This window comes from Lactuca sativa, chromosome 5 (genome assembly GCF_002870075.4).
Source record: "Lactuca sativa cultivar Salinas chromosome 5, Lsat_Salinas_v11, whole genome shotgun sequence".
Classification (NCBI taxonomy): Eukaryota; Viridiplantae; Streptophyta; class Magnoliopsida; order Asterales; family Asteraceae; genus Lactuca; species Lactuca sativa.
In genome coordinates, this window is record NC_056627.2 from 221,342,717 (window position 1) to 221,356,680 (window position 13,964).

A 13,964-nucleotide genomic window follows, 5' to 3' on the forward strand; every position below is an offset into this window, starting at 1 on the left:
GGGATTCGGACACACCTTCGGGGGTGTCTGAACTCAAATCAAGGGATTAAAGGATTTCGAAAAAGAAAAAGTTTTCTAATAGATTAAGTAGAGAGTTTTAAGAAAGAACGACGTGTGTGATGTGCGCGACCGGCCGAGCTCAAGTAAGTATTCCCCGAGTACCCATACAAGCTTATGTTATGTTTATCAGTTTTAGTAGAACAACATGCTAGAATAGGACCAAGAATCTAGGAGTGATGCCTTGCGTTCCTGCTTTATGTGCTTCAGCTTATGAAAATTGCATGCTAGAATTGAGTAAACAGTAGTAGAACAGCCTGTTTAGGTTATGCCTGATAGTATGAGCTTAGAATTGTATACCAGTGCAGTTCCTGTTATGAGAATATAGTTGCTGGAGAATTGTTCCCTTTTGTTCGAATGCTGCTTGCTTTGTGCTTTTTGGGACTCTGAGCAATGAGAGTTATCCATTAGGTGAATACGTCACGTCACATGTGATCAAGGTTGAATAATCTCAGAGTGCTGGATTTGCCCCGAATACGCAACTCTTGTTTGAGTCTAACCGTTGTAGGAACGAGTCTTTTACTCGAAGGATTATCTGAGCCTCATCACATGTGATGGTAGTCAGGTAATGGCTAATTGGCATTGCAAGGAGGCCTTCAGCAGCTGAGGACCGAATAGGGTGGAGTCAAAGGTTTTCCCTAGGGTAAGCCTAGGATGAGGATGGCAGTGATCAGCAGGGGTAAGAGGGATCTGGTGGAGTCAAGGTAGTCCTTGAAGAAGGTACGGATAGATGTGGAAGGTAGTATGGGCCCGTACTACTGAAAGCAGAGGATCTGTACCCGAACTGAGGAATGTTGAGATAAGACCAGGGAACTTGTAGTAGATGTGATCCCTCAAGAGGTATCAGTATCACTAGCAGTTGTTATTATGTATTGCAAAATGGTGGTACTACGTTCGAGGCCAGCAGTTGGCAGCTCAGGAGAGGGATCGGGTTCGGGATCAGGTTCCGAGCCAGTAGATGAGGGGCTACGTGATTTCATAGCGTCAGAGATCACCATAGGTATCCTTGAGTCGACCCCCATCATCTTCGGGTCGATCAAGGAAGGGATAGTTGAGTTGATGGAGGATAGCCTCAGGGCGTTCAGGAGTAACCTGGCATCTGGCCAGTCAGGATCTCGCACACTGTCTTTCAAGGACTTCAGGGGCAGTAGTGCGCCGGATTTTCATGGGGCGAATGACCCCATAGCTGCCAGACGATGGATTGCCGACAACGAGTCTGCACAGTTGACTAGCTTCTGCCCCGAGGGGTCGAAGGTGAGGTTTGCAGCAGGGTGTTTGAGAGACAGAGCTAGAGACTGGTGGGAGTCTGTTAGTGACTCATTGGGAGCCTCGGCTGTAAAGGCTATGACATGGCCAGACTTCGTGACCAAGTTCCAAGCAGAGTTTGTGCCAGCTGTGGAGCTTCAGCAGCTGGCCAGGGAGTTTTTGGATATGAGGCAGACCACGGAGACTGTGGCGGAGATCACCGCCAAGTTTCGGGAGAGGGCGTTGTTGGTACCTCAGTACGCGGGTGATGAGGATATGAGGAGGACCCGCTATCATAACGTGCTACGAGTTGATATTCGAGAGCATGACAATTTTTCCGCTTGCCCTACTATGAAGTCCATGATTCCCAGGGCCAGGGAAAGGGAGATCGACCTGGAGCACATCCGGAAGAGGAAGGTTGAGGAGGGGCAGGTTACGGGGGCTTCAGGGAAGCAACCCAAGGGACCAGACACAAGGCCGAAAGGCCAACAGGGGCGAGGCCGCTGCAAGAAATACGGAAAGATGCACGAGGGAGCGTGCAAGTTGGGATCGTCAGGATGCTATAATTTAGGCAAGTTAGGGCACTTCAGCAGGGATTGTACTGCCCCTGCACCTATGATACATACGTCATAGTTATTGTGTTTCCACTATAACAAGAGGGGCCACAAGAAGGCCAATTGCCCCCAGTTGGCAGCAGCAGCGCTAGTGAAGGCGCCAGCTCCAGCGACCCTGCGGATTACTGATGGCCGGCAGGGCAAGCTGGAGGCTCCAATGGTGAGGAGCCGGGCATTTCAGCTGGCTACCAAGGAGGCACGCGCCGCACCCTATGTGGTGACGGGTATGATTCTTTCCCTCTGTTTTATTTATATGATGTTATGGTGTTGAAATGTGCTCTGTGTATATGTGTTTAGGATCGTTCCATGTGAACGGTATCCCGGTTCAAGTGTTGTTTGACTCGGGTGCCACCCGATCGTCTATTTTTCTTGCGCTTAGCAAGAAGTTCACTAAGTCTTTAGGCATGTTGGACTGCCCTTTAGAGGTAGAGATTGATCAGTACAAGCATCATCAGTGTTCAGAGATTGCGTTCTGAGGTTTTTTGAGGAGCGCTACTTGGTGGATTTGGTTCCCATTCCGTTGCGTGGGAACAAGGTGATTATAGGCATGGATTGGTTAACCCCTAATGGGGCGGTGATAGATTGTGCACATCAACTGGTGCGAATCAGGACCCCATGTGGGGGAGAGTTGGTAGTCCACGGCGAGAGGCCACAACGTGGACCCACAATATGGTCGGCAGCGAGAGCTAGGCACTACCTTCAGCAGGGTTGTGCGGGATATGTCGCGTATGTTATGGATACCAGGGAGGCGGGTAAGGTGACGGTGAGCGAGGTCCCGGTGGTGCGGGACTACACAGACGTGTTCCCGGAAGAGCTTCCTGGGATACCTCCGGAGCGACAGGTGGAGTTCAGGATCGACCTAGTCCCTGGTGCGGCTCCAATATCGAAGGCACCGTATCAGTTGGCTCCTCCTGATATGCAAGAGTTGTCTACACAGTTGCAGGAGCTTTTAGACAAGGGATTCATTAGACCGAGCAGTTCACCCTACGGAGCCCCAATTCTATATGTGATGAAGAATGACGGGTCGCATCGGATGTGTATAGATTATCGGAAGCTGAACAAGGTAACGGTGAAGAACCGTTACCCACTTCCGAGGATTGATGACCTCTTTGACCAGCTTCAGGGAGAATCTTGGTTCTCCAAGATTGATCTGCGTTCAGGATATCACCAGATGAGGGTCAGAGAGGTGGATGTGCAGAAGACCACGTTTCGGACACGCTATGGCCACTACGAGTTTGTGGTGATGCCCTTCGGGCTCACTAATGCTCCTGCCGCGTTCATGGACCTCATGAACCGCGTATGTAGACCGATGTTAGACCGGTATGTGATAGTGTTTATTGATGACATCTTGGTTTACTCCAAGACGCAGGACGAGCACGTGGAGCATCTGGGTGAAGTTTTGGAGACTTTGAGGAGGGAGAACTTGTATGCTAAGTTCTCCAAGTGTGAGTTCTGGTTGCGCGAGGTGTAGTTCCTCAGAAATCTCGTCAACCAGAACAAGATCTCAGTGGACCCGGCCAAGGTAGAGGCCGTGATGAGATGGGAAGTTCCGAAGTCTCCATCTGAGATTCGGAGTTTCCTAGGATTAGCAGGCTACTATAGGAGATTCATTCAGGATTTCTCCAAGATAGCCATACCTCTGATGCGGCTGACGAAGAAAATCTTGGTCTTTCAATGGGGGCCTGAGTAGCAGGCAGCGTTTGAGACTTTACGATAGAGATTGTGCGAAGCGCCAATCTTATCCCTGCCAGAGGGCGTAGAGGATTTTGTGGTATACTGTGACGCGTCCATTTCAAGTTTGGGCGCGGTGCTGATGCAGAGAGGGCATGTCATTGCTTACGCTTTGAGGCAACTGAAGCCTCACGAGGCGAACTACCCGATGCACGATTTAGAATTGGGGGCGGTTGTCTTCGCCCTCAAGATTTTACGGCATTACCTCTATGGAGTCTGGTGTACCATTTACACGGACCACAAGAGTTTGAGGTACCTCATGGATCAGCCGAATTTGAACATGTGACAACGTCGGTGGTTGGACGTGGTGAAGGATTATGACTGTGAGATACTTTATCACCCAGGGAAGTGATGGGTTTCATGCATAAGAACAATCCTATGTGCTCATACAAACCCTAATGCTTGGATCTAGGTTTCTCTATTATACATTCTTTGAATCCAAGACTAATAAACTTAGATCTAACATATTATAAACTGAATTAGGGTTTATGGAATTACCTTTGATTGTAATATAGCAATAACAATCAATTCCTTGCTTGGATTGGCTTCAAAAGCTTAGTGCCTCAAGTGCTGCACCTCTAATGGAGTCACAAACACCTTATGTAACTTGGATGAAGAGAAGAAGAAAGGAGGCTGCCCAAAAACGATTAGAAACCCTAGAGAATCAGTTGTTCACGTTTTTTGGGCCTAAGGGGTCCTTTATATACTTGGGTGGGCTGCTAGGGTTTCAGTCAAAACCCTAACGGACAGCTTAAACTCTAAGCAGCCCATGGAACCTTCTGGATAAGGCCATGGACGAAAATATGATGGGCTTCCGTCATAATTTCGTTCACCCCTTATTCCTTTAGCATTCCTTAGCCCAATAACTCAATTATCTAATAACTGCAGTCCAGTCCCCTAAATTTAATTAATCTCTTTTAGCCACAAAATTAATTCTTGACTAATATTAATTAAATAATATGATTTCTCCTTTAATATATTATTCTCATAATATATTAATAAATCATATTTAAACCTCTCTCTCCTTAATTCATCCTACATATTGCTATGGTGAAGGCAACCCAAAAGGACCATGCTCATAATCGGGTCAAGTACATACCAAAATAGTTATGGACTTAGACACTAATCCAACAGTCTCCCACTTGGATAAGTCTTATAACTATTTTCGGTATGACTTAAGAATCTGATCAGCAATCGTAGCTTTCAAAAGCCGCTGTCAACTCTGATCTTATCAGATAGCGTGTCCTCTAGATAAAGGATTATATATTCCTCCATTCTCAAGATATCGTATAGACAAAAGACATGAATTTCAATCATTCTCTCTATATTGTTTCCCGACTTCCGATTTATGATGACAGACAACAGACTACAATTGAACACATCAACTTAGTCCTGACTTGGCCAAGCGCTTAGGTGTCACCACTAAATCATCGAGAGGCCCACAAATATCGCTTTTATCCCAGTTTGGATAAAAGGAATGGATAAACTTCGACTCAAATGCTCGCTTGCATTTACTGATCGAATCACACACAACAATAAGTTTTATAACACCAAGTTACTAGTGCGTTTACTTATTATCAATGTGTAACCGACCAACAAATAACAACTCACACGTCTTGGTTTCAAGAATATACAATATTATCGTCCCACTAATCACTCGTGATAAATCCATGAAGTGATCCAAGTGAGCGTGGGTTTAATCCAATACTCTAATCTTATCAAAGCACTCATGAACTCTGCAGCAAACTTGTGCCATGTCTAAACACTTTAGACAATCTACAGACAGATTCATGACAGTCTTTATTCATACCTACTCCCAACATATGACCGACTGTGGATGTTCGAATAACCTAGTTATTCTGGAAGTCAAAGCATGCAAATTGAAACATAACAATAATACTTAATCCTATATGGCCTCAAACTTCTGAGAGTAAATAAAACACTTCTATTTAACCACCATATTGATTGCTCATTATTATCGTTTACTGTTTCAGAAAATCAACTTATTACTGAAATGACAACAATAACTATCCCATGCATAAAGCATGCACACTATGTTTCCTATGGTCCTTACTTTGTGAAATAGATTAATTGAAAAACCTTTTCAATGATGCTCATTTCACAATTCCCATTCCTTATCATTAGTGTAAGAACGCAAGGTTCCTTGCTACTATTAGAATATGCTAGATTCTAACATCTTATGCAACGATCCTTTCGTAAAGTCGTAGCACAAAAGTCACCAAGACTTAGCTAATGAAATTATGAAGTACTCTATCGGAAATTGTTACAAGACAATTCCATAGACGTGAAGTCTCACATTCAAAGTACATTCATTTGAACATCCTTCTTGCATAAAAGTTTCTAATCTAGGCATAGACTTTCAATATCCAACTCCCAATATGGAAACATTTCCACATTTGCCATATGACAACTCATTCTTAATAGAATCTTATCTATTCATAATAATGTCGATATGGTCCATCCAATACCATACTTCTAACTACTCACAAGCGACCAATCCTCAGCGAACTTTGGATCGTCCTTTGATAGTTGTTTAATTATTTTAGTCAAAACCATTTCTAGTCCTTTTCCCTCTTAATGCACTAGACATTTGGAAAATTTTAGAATGGTAAAATATTATAGCATTTGCGATCGATCCTATACCTGAAGCGTATGGGACACAATGCATAATGTCTTACATAAAGATATGATACTTTACCAATCTTTTTCCATAATATTTTATGTGTCATGTTCTCACAATTCGAACTATGAAGAGGGATGCCGTAATCATAATTGAAATTTGAGAGCACACAATGTATCCTTTTACTAAAAAATATCAAAAATTCTCAATCTAAGCTTTAGATTTTGAAACGAAGTATAATATTCTCTCCCTTAATTATAGCAAAACAACTTTTCAACCCATGCAACTTTGCAAATTGAATCTTTGTTTTTCTATAATTAATATTGCTAACTTGCAATACTCGCCATAATAATCACACAATCATAACACTTATGCTCCCACTATCATGATGATTATTATCATATAAGCATAACACTTATGCTCCCACTAGCTTTGCATGTATTCCGAAAACAAATGAACTTCCAGAAAAACAATGCCTATTGAATTTCTGAAATTCATATTTTTAATACCAGATGCTTCGATAAGCCTTTATCTAAGCTTCTTAAACTTATATACCTTTGCCTTAGATAGCTCATATGTGTGCTTAAACATTTTAGAACTTATGTTACTAAGTTCCAAATGTTCAAACTAATTGCCAAATCTCACAATTCGAACTATAGAAAGGGATGCCGTAACCATAATCGAATTTGAGAATACAATTTTCACAATTGCTATCTTCTTAAGATCTCTCTTAGTGAAAGCATTTCCTCACAGTAATTTTCATGAAGGAGGGAATCTTATGACACTTAGATTTTATGGTGTATGAGTTCCTATCCATGTGAATTTGCAAAACCAAAGTTTGCAACAAATTCAAACTCATATGGACTGAACTTTCTTAATCTTGATTTCTTACCTTATGGTAATACGAGTGCCCACCATGTCTTCCAAGTAGTTTAGTAACCTGTCCTTACATATCAATGTACTTTCCATCTACTATGGCTCTAGTATGCATTCAAATGAGAACTCATAGAACTCACATACACAATTAACTCAATTAGAATGGCACAGAAACAAAATAATGTCAGCACGATAGGTTGTAAACCTCAAGTCGTGTGCTAGTGATGATCGATAAGGTTTATTCTTGATTTGTTCTTGAAACCTTTCAAGACCATTAAGACTCCCACTGACTCCTTGACATATAAGATTCTCTTGTCAAGAAACATTTCTTGACAAAGCAAATATTGAAGAGTTAGTGCAGTTTTTATCAAGACAAAACGCTTCACATAACTGGTCCTAGTTGGTCTTTGTCTTATCCAAGACAGCACAACTTACCAATTTCAAATGTGCAAGAATAAGAAAACTTTTCCAAATTCCACATTTGATGAGTGTTATAAACCTACTTAAGACTTTTCACTCAATGTCACAATCTTGACTCTAAGACTTGATATTGGAACGAAGTATGATTGACTTCTTGATTTAACCATTTCTACAATTCTCGATTCTTCTTCTTAGACATGCAATTGCACTAAGACTCACTTAGAGGATCTATTTATACATGGTTCTTAATCTTTAAGACTTATCATAAAACACAATAAAAGGTACTCTCCCTTCTTCTTAGAAAAGAGAAACTTTTATCTTTCTGCCTTCTTGATTCTTCTTTATTCGTTCTACTATTCATTGAAACCCTTTCAATCAACTCAGAATTACAATTAATCTTATAAGTATAATCATATTTACTAAACTTTTAGTAAATCATGACGAATATCTTTGTCACTCTTATGGTGGACTTGATCAACGCACAACCTAGTGTACTTGATCTCCTAGTCATTCAATTGACACTTTGTCAAAGAATTAGTCTAAGTTTCCCAAATGTGAAAGTTTTTCATTCATCATACAATACACATTGCATGATTCCAAGTTTCTGTCCAATTGAAACTTGGGCGATGAGAAACTCTCCCTATTTGGTAAACTTTTGACATTTCCACAAATAACATAATTAAGAATCATATCCATTTTGCTAATAATAGAAGTACACAAACATCAATTTTTCATATATGTCGTTGTAAGGATAAACAAATAAGATAAAAACCAAAATTTATTTTATTCATAAAAACAGCGGAAAAACATGTCCTTACAATGCAAAATTCGAATGACAAACTATGTAATCATATACTCCTAACAAATCTATCATAACTTCCTAAGCTCAAAATCTGATCTTCGAATTCATGCGATCGAAATCCATTTCTTCGTGATCAGACTCATCTTGCTCTTCCATCAAACTTCCTCTCTTTTCTCTAATCCTACAAAACATGCAAATGTAATCTTATCACATTATGAGTAAAGAATAGGAATTTAAATTGAGTTAGATAGTGGATTTTATACCTAAAGTAGAGCCAGACTTATCGACTCTCCCATCTCTTAGACTCTTCAGGTCCTTCGGGCAGCTTCGTATCCATTGCCCCTTCTCTTGGCAGCAGGAACAGGTGGGTTCTCCTAGAGTGTCCACGGAAGCATGGTTGGTTGAATTATCAGAAAAATATGCTCCATTACTTCGCCAAATCATTTCTGATTCAGCAGCAATAAGCATGTAAGTCAAGTCAATGAGGGTTGTGTCAAGTTTCATCATATAATACTCTCTTATGAACTTATCATATGATTCAGGGAGTGACTGAAGAACCCAGTCCACAGCCAACTTATTGGAGATAGACGCACCCAACATAATCAACCTATCAATGTGTGATTTCATCCCTAGGATGTGAGCACACACGGGTTTACCATCTTGATGTTCCATTTCCAATAGGGATTCGGTAATCTTGAACCTTTCAAATCTTCGATCATGAGGGTTAGGGAGAACAACGGGAGGAAGAGGAGGAAGTGAAATCAAGCTAGTTCACACTGATCCTTCACTTTGAATCAAGCTTCCACTTTCATTAGGAATACCTTTTCCTTGGGATTCGGGAATACCATGGTTAGAGTCAGACATCTACAAAACAGGAGAAAATTCAAGTTATGTTGATTAGAATTCTTGATGTAACACCCAAATGAAACATCAAGCTAGGATCCAACACAATACTCTACAACCTAGAGAATGTCGTAATCTAGTTGCAGAATATTTGAAGGTAGGTAAATGACGATTTACCAATTTCCACCATGAAAAACGAAAAAGAAGTTTAAGTTTTAAATGAATTGAGACTCCTAGATCTTTTGAGATTCATTGAACTTTTCAATGGCATGTTTAATCTCGATTATGCCCTACTATTTGTGACTGGGATGCCGAGGATCACAAACAAGGTGTGAATAACCATACGAATCACGTGGTGCACCCAATACTACTATCACCTAATCAATGTGCCGGTTAGCCACACACACTCCATTGATCTATGATAAGCATCGAGCCACCCTTCGCCACCAATGTCATCCCCAAATTAGTGTGCCGGTTAACCACACACGCTCCACTAACGTTTGACAAGGGTACGAAGTGTAATTCCATGGGTTAGCATATAATTTCACATTTTGCCTAAAGTAACTATGATTTGGGAATTTGTATAAGCATTTAGTTACTTTGTACTTCATTATACTTATAATGGAAGGTTTCTGTCCTATCCTACCCGTTCGGCTAATGACCCTCCACTAGTCAAGAGTGCGGTGGGTAAGAGTGGATACCCATTCAATCGCCATTTTATAGGCAATTTCCTTAAACACCCCTTATAGACCAGCTTCGTGAATGAGGCATACTAACGGTAAGACTGACTGTTTACTCATACATATATATAATATTAGACTTTTAATGTTATATATAGTATAGGGTGTATTTTAAACTTAAAAAAAGAATACAAGGTGGTTTAACTTAGTAAATTATACTTTTAATTTAATTAAATGTAAACCAAAACTTTATGGGTTTATTAAATCACTTTTAATTATACACTTTAATTAATTAATAAAACCATAAGGGTGTGATTTGAACTTTTTCAAATTACTAGGGTTTTAGAATTTAACATTTCAAAATTAAACTTTTAATTAACTTTTAAACTCCAAAACTTGAGGGCAAGTTTCGAAACTTTTCAAAACACAAGGGATCAAATAACAAATAACATAAATTAAACAATTAATTTGGAGATTATCTATATTTGACCTAATCTCATTTTATTCATAAGATAATAACCAAATAATTTAAATAATCCATATTTATCATATAAACAACCAATATTCAAAAGATTTGAAATTATCTATAGTTTTGGCAAGGATAATCACTAATTTAAGATAAAAATCGGATTTTAACTTCAAAAAATGAGTTAGGCATTAAATCCAAGTCATAACAGCAGCTAAATCCCGAAACACCCTCTGTCTGACGCTCGAACTCGCCGAGTCAGCTTTGAACTCGCCGAGTAGGGGCCAACTCGCCGAGTCTAGATACTGACTCACCGAGTTGAGTCGGGCAGAGGCCAAAAACTCGATTTTTAGCAAACAAAACAGTTAAACATCACATACAACTGAAACCAATCAACGCTCTGATACCACTGATGGGTTTCATGCATAAGAACAATCCTATGTGCTCATACAAACCCTAATGCTTGGATCTAGGTTTCTCTATTATACATGCTTTGAATCCAAGACTAATAAACTTAGATCTAACATATTATAAACTGAATTAGGGTTTATGGAATTACCTTTTATTGTTATATAGCAATAACAATCTATTCCTTGCTTGGATTGGCTTCAAAAGCTTAGTGCCTCAAGTGTTGCACCTCTAATGGAGTCACAAACACCTTATGCAACTTGGATGAAGAGAAGAAGAAAGGAGGCCGCCCAAAAACGATTAGAAACCCTAGAGAATCAGTTGTTCACGTTTTTGGGGCCTAAGGGGTCCTTTATATACTTGTATGGGCTGCTAGGGTTTCAGTCAAAACCCTAATGGACAGCTTAAACTCTAAGCAGCCCATGGAACCTTCTGGATAAGGCCATGGATGAAAATATGATGGGCTTCCATCATAATTTTGTTCACCCCTTATTCCTTTAGCATTCCTTAGCCCAATAACTCAATTATCTAATAATTGCAGTCCAGTCTCCTAAATTTAATTAATCTCTTTTAGCCACAAAATTAATTCTTAATTAATTCTTGACTAATATTAATTAAATAATATGATTTCTCCTTTAATATATTATTCTCATAATATATTAATAAATCATATTTAAACCTCTCTCTCCTTAATTCATCCTACATATTGCTATGGTGAAGGCAACCCAAAAGGACCATGCTCATAATCTGGTCAAGTACATACCAAAATAGTTATGGACTTAGACACTAATCCAACAGGAAGGCCAATGTGGTGGCCGATGCGCTTAGCCGCAAGGCAGCGCCAATCAGAGGCGTGTGCATGAGGATGACAGTGGTGACTCCGCTGTTAGAGCAGATTCGGGAGGCTCAGCAGGAGGCTATGAAGGAGGAACATCGGAAGAGCGAGCGTATAGTGGGTTAGGTTTCCTCCTTCGATTATGATAGCCGAGGGTTATTGAAACTACACCGCAGGGTGTGGGTACCATATCACGGGGGTGTGCGCCAGGTTCTGATGGAGGAGGCGCAAAAATCCCGAGTTTCCATTCATCCCGGGGCGACGAAGATGTATAGAGATCTTCGTCTAGACTATTTGTGGCCCTGCATGAAACGGGATGTAGCTTGGTACGTTGAGTGGTGCTTGACCTGCAGGAAGGTCAAGGCCGAACACCAGAGGCCACACGGAAAGATGCAGCCGTTGGATATCCCGCTGTGGAAATGAGAAGACATCACAATGGATTTTATCACCAAGCTTCCCAGGACCGCACGGGGAATGGATTCTATATGGGTCATCGTGGATCGGTTGACCAATAGCGCCCACTTCATACCGATCCAGGAGAGTATCTCGGTAGAGAAGTTGGCCGATATCTACATTTGAGAGGTGGTGGCGCAGCACGGAGTGCCAGTCTCCGTGATTTCAGACAGGGATGTACAGTTTACTTCCAGGTTTTGGAAGAAGTTCCATGACGAGCTGGGCACTCGTCTGCATTTTAGCACCACCTTTCACCCACATACAGATGGTCAGAGTGAGCGGACCATCCAGACTCTGGAGGATATGTTGCGGGCGGGCGTGCTGGACTTCAGTGGTAGTTGGGATACTTATCTCCCTTTGGCTGAGTACTCATACAACAACAACTACCACGCGAGTATTGACCGTCCTCCCTTCGAGATGTTGTATGGGAGAAGGTGCAGGACCCCGATATGTTGGGGTGAAGTTGGCCATAGGGTCATGGGGAGCACCGAAGTGGTGCTCAAGACGACCGAGAGGATTCAACCGGTTCAGAGCAGGCTTCAGACTGCACAGAGTCGGCAGAAAAGTTATGCCGACAAGCGCCGTTCAGACCTGGAGTTCCAGGTCGGGGATATGGTTCTCCTAAAGGTGTCGCCTTGGAAAGGCGTCATCCGATTCAGGAAGCGGGGAAATTTGGGCCCAAGGTACATTGGACCATTCAGGGTTGCAGCCCGGGTGGGCAAGGTAGCGTACATGATGGATCTGCCAGCCGAACTCAGTCAGATCCACATCACCTTCCATGTCTCCCAGCTGCGGAAGTGCCTGGTGGACGACTCAACGCTGGTACCCCTAGAGGATATTCAGGTTGATGACAGCTTTAATTACATTGAGAGGCCAGTGGAAATCCTCGACTGGAAGTCGAAGGATTTGAGGAACAAGAGGGTGGAACTCGTGAAGGTGCAATGGCAGCACCAGAAGGGGTCGGAGTGGACTTGGGAGCCGATGGAAGAGATGATGGAGCACTACCCCGAGCTGTTTCAGGAACGAGCAGCAGACTTTGAGGACGAAGTCTAAAATAAACGGGGGAGATTTGTAGCACCCGGTTCTTGGTACGTATTCTTTGTAATTAACTCTTTAAATATTTTCATTTTGGCCTTGGACTCGGCGAGTTCAAGGACCAACTCGCCGAGTAGAAGCGGGATAAGACGCGGGACTTAAGTGATGGACTTGGCGAGTCGGGTCCCGGACTTGGTGACTAGGTACTATTCAGACAAAAACCCTAATCCGAGGGTTTGCACCCTATATAAGCAATGTTATGACGGCCATATTGTCCCTTATGCTACCGAAAACACTTCTCATTGAAACCCTAGCCGTTTGTGCTTTGTTGAGGCCATTTTTGGTGTTCTTGTGTGGTTGTTAAGCTTGGAAGGAAGGAAGGAGCTTGGAACTTGAGTTGGGACCAGTAGATCCAGGGATTTTACTTCATTTTCAGTAGCTTCAAGGTATAATGCCCCTGTCTTGACTCATCCATGTGTTTCTTCATCTTTAAGTTGGGATCTCTTTGGATTTCTAAGTCATAGTTCGGATTTGGAAGTGTTGAGTGGGTTTTGACTTCAGATCTGGACCTTAAGAGGGGTCTCATGGCATAAAGGTGCCAACTTTAGGGCCATGAGAGCCCCATGCACATTGTAGGACACTTTATATGGATTTTTGAGCTAAAACCCCATGCATGTGCATCAAGTTTGGAACTTTACGTATAAAGTGAACATTAGGAGGCCAGATCTATGGTTTTGGTGTGTTACATCTCATTGAAATCGACTGTATGGAATTGGTCAAGATTGGACTTGGCGAGTGCATGAGCGGACTTGGTGAGTCCAAGGCAATCTTCTTGCGGATGAAGATGAACTCGACGAG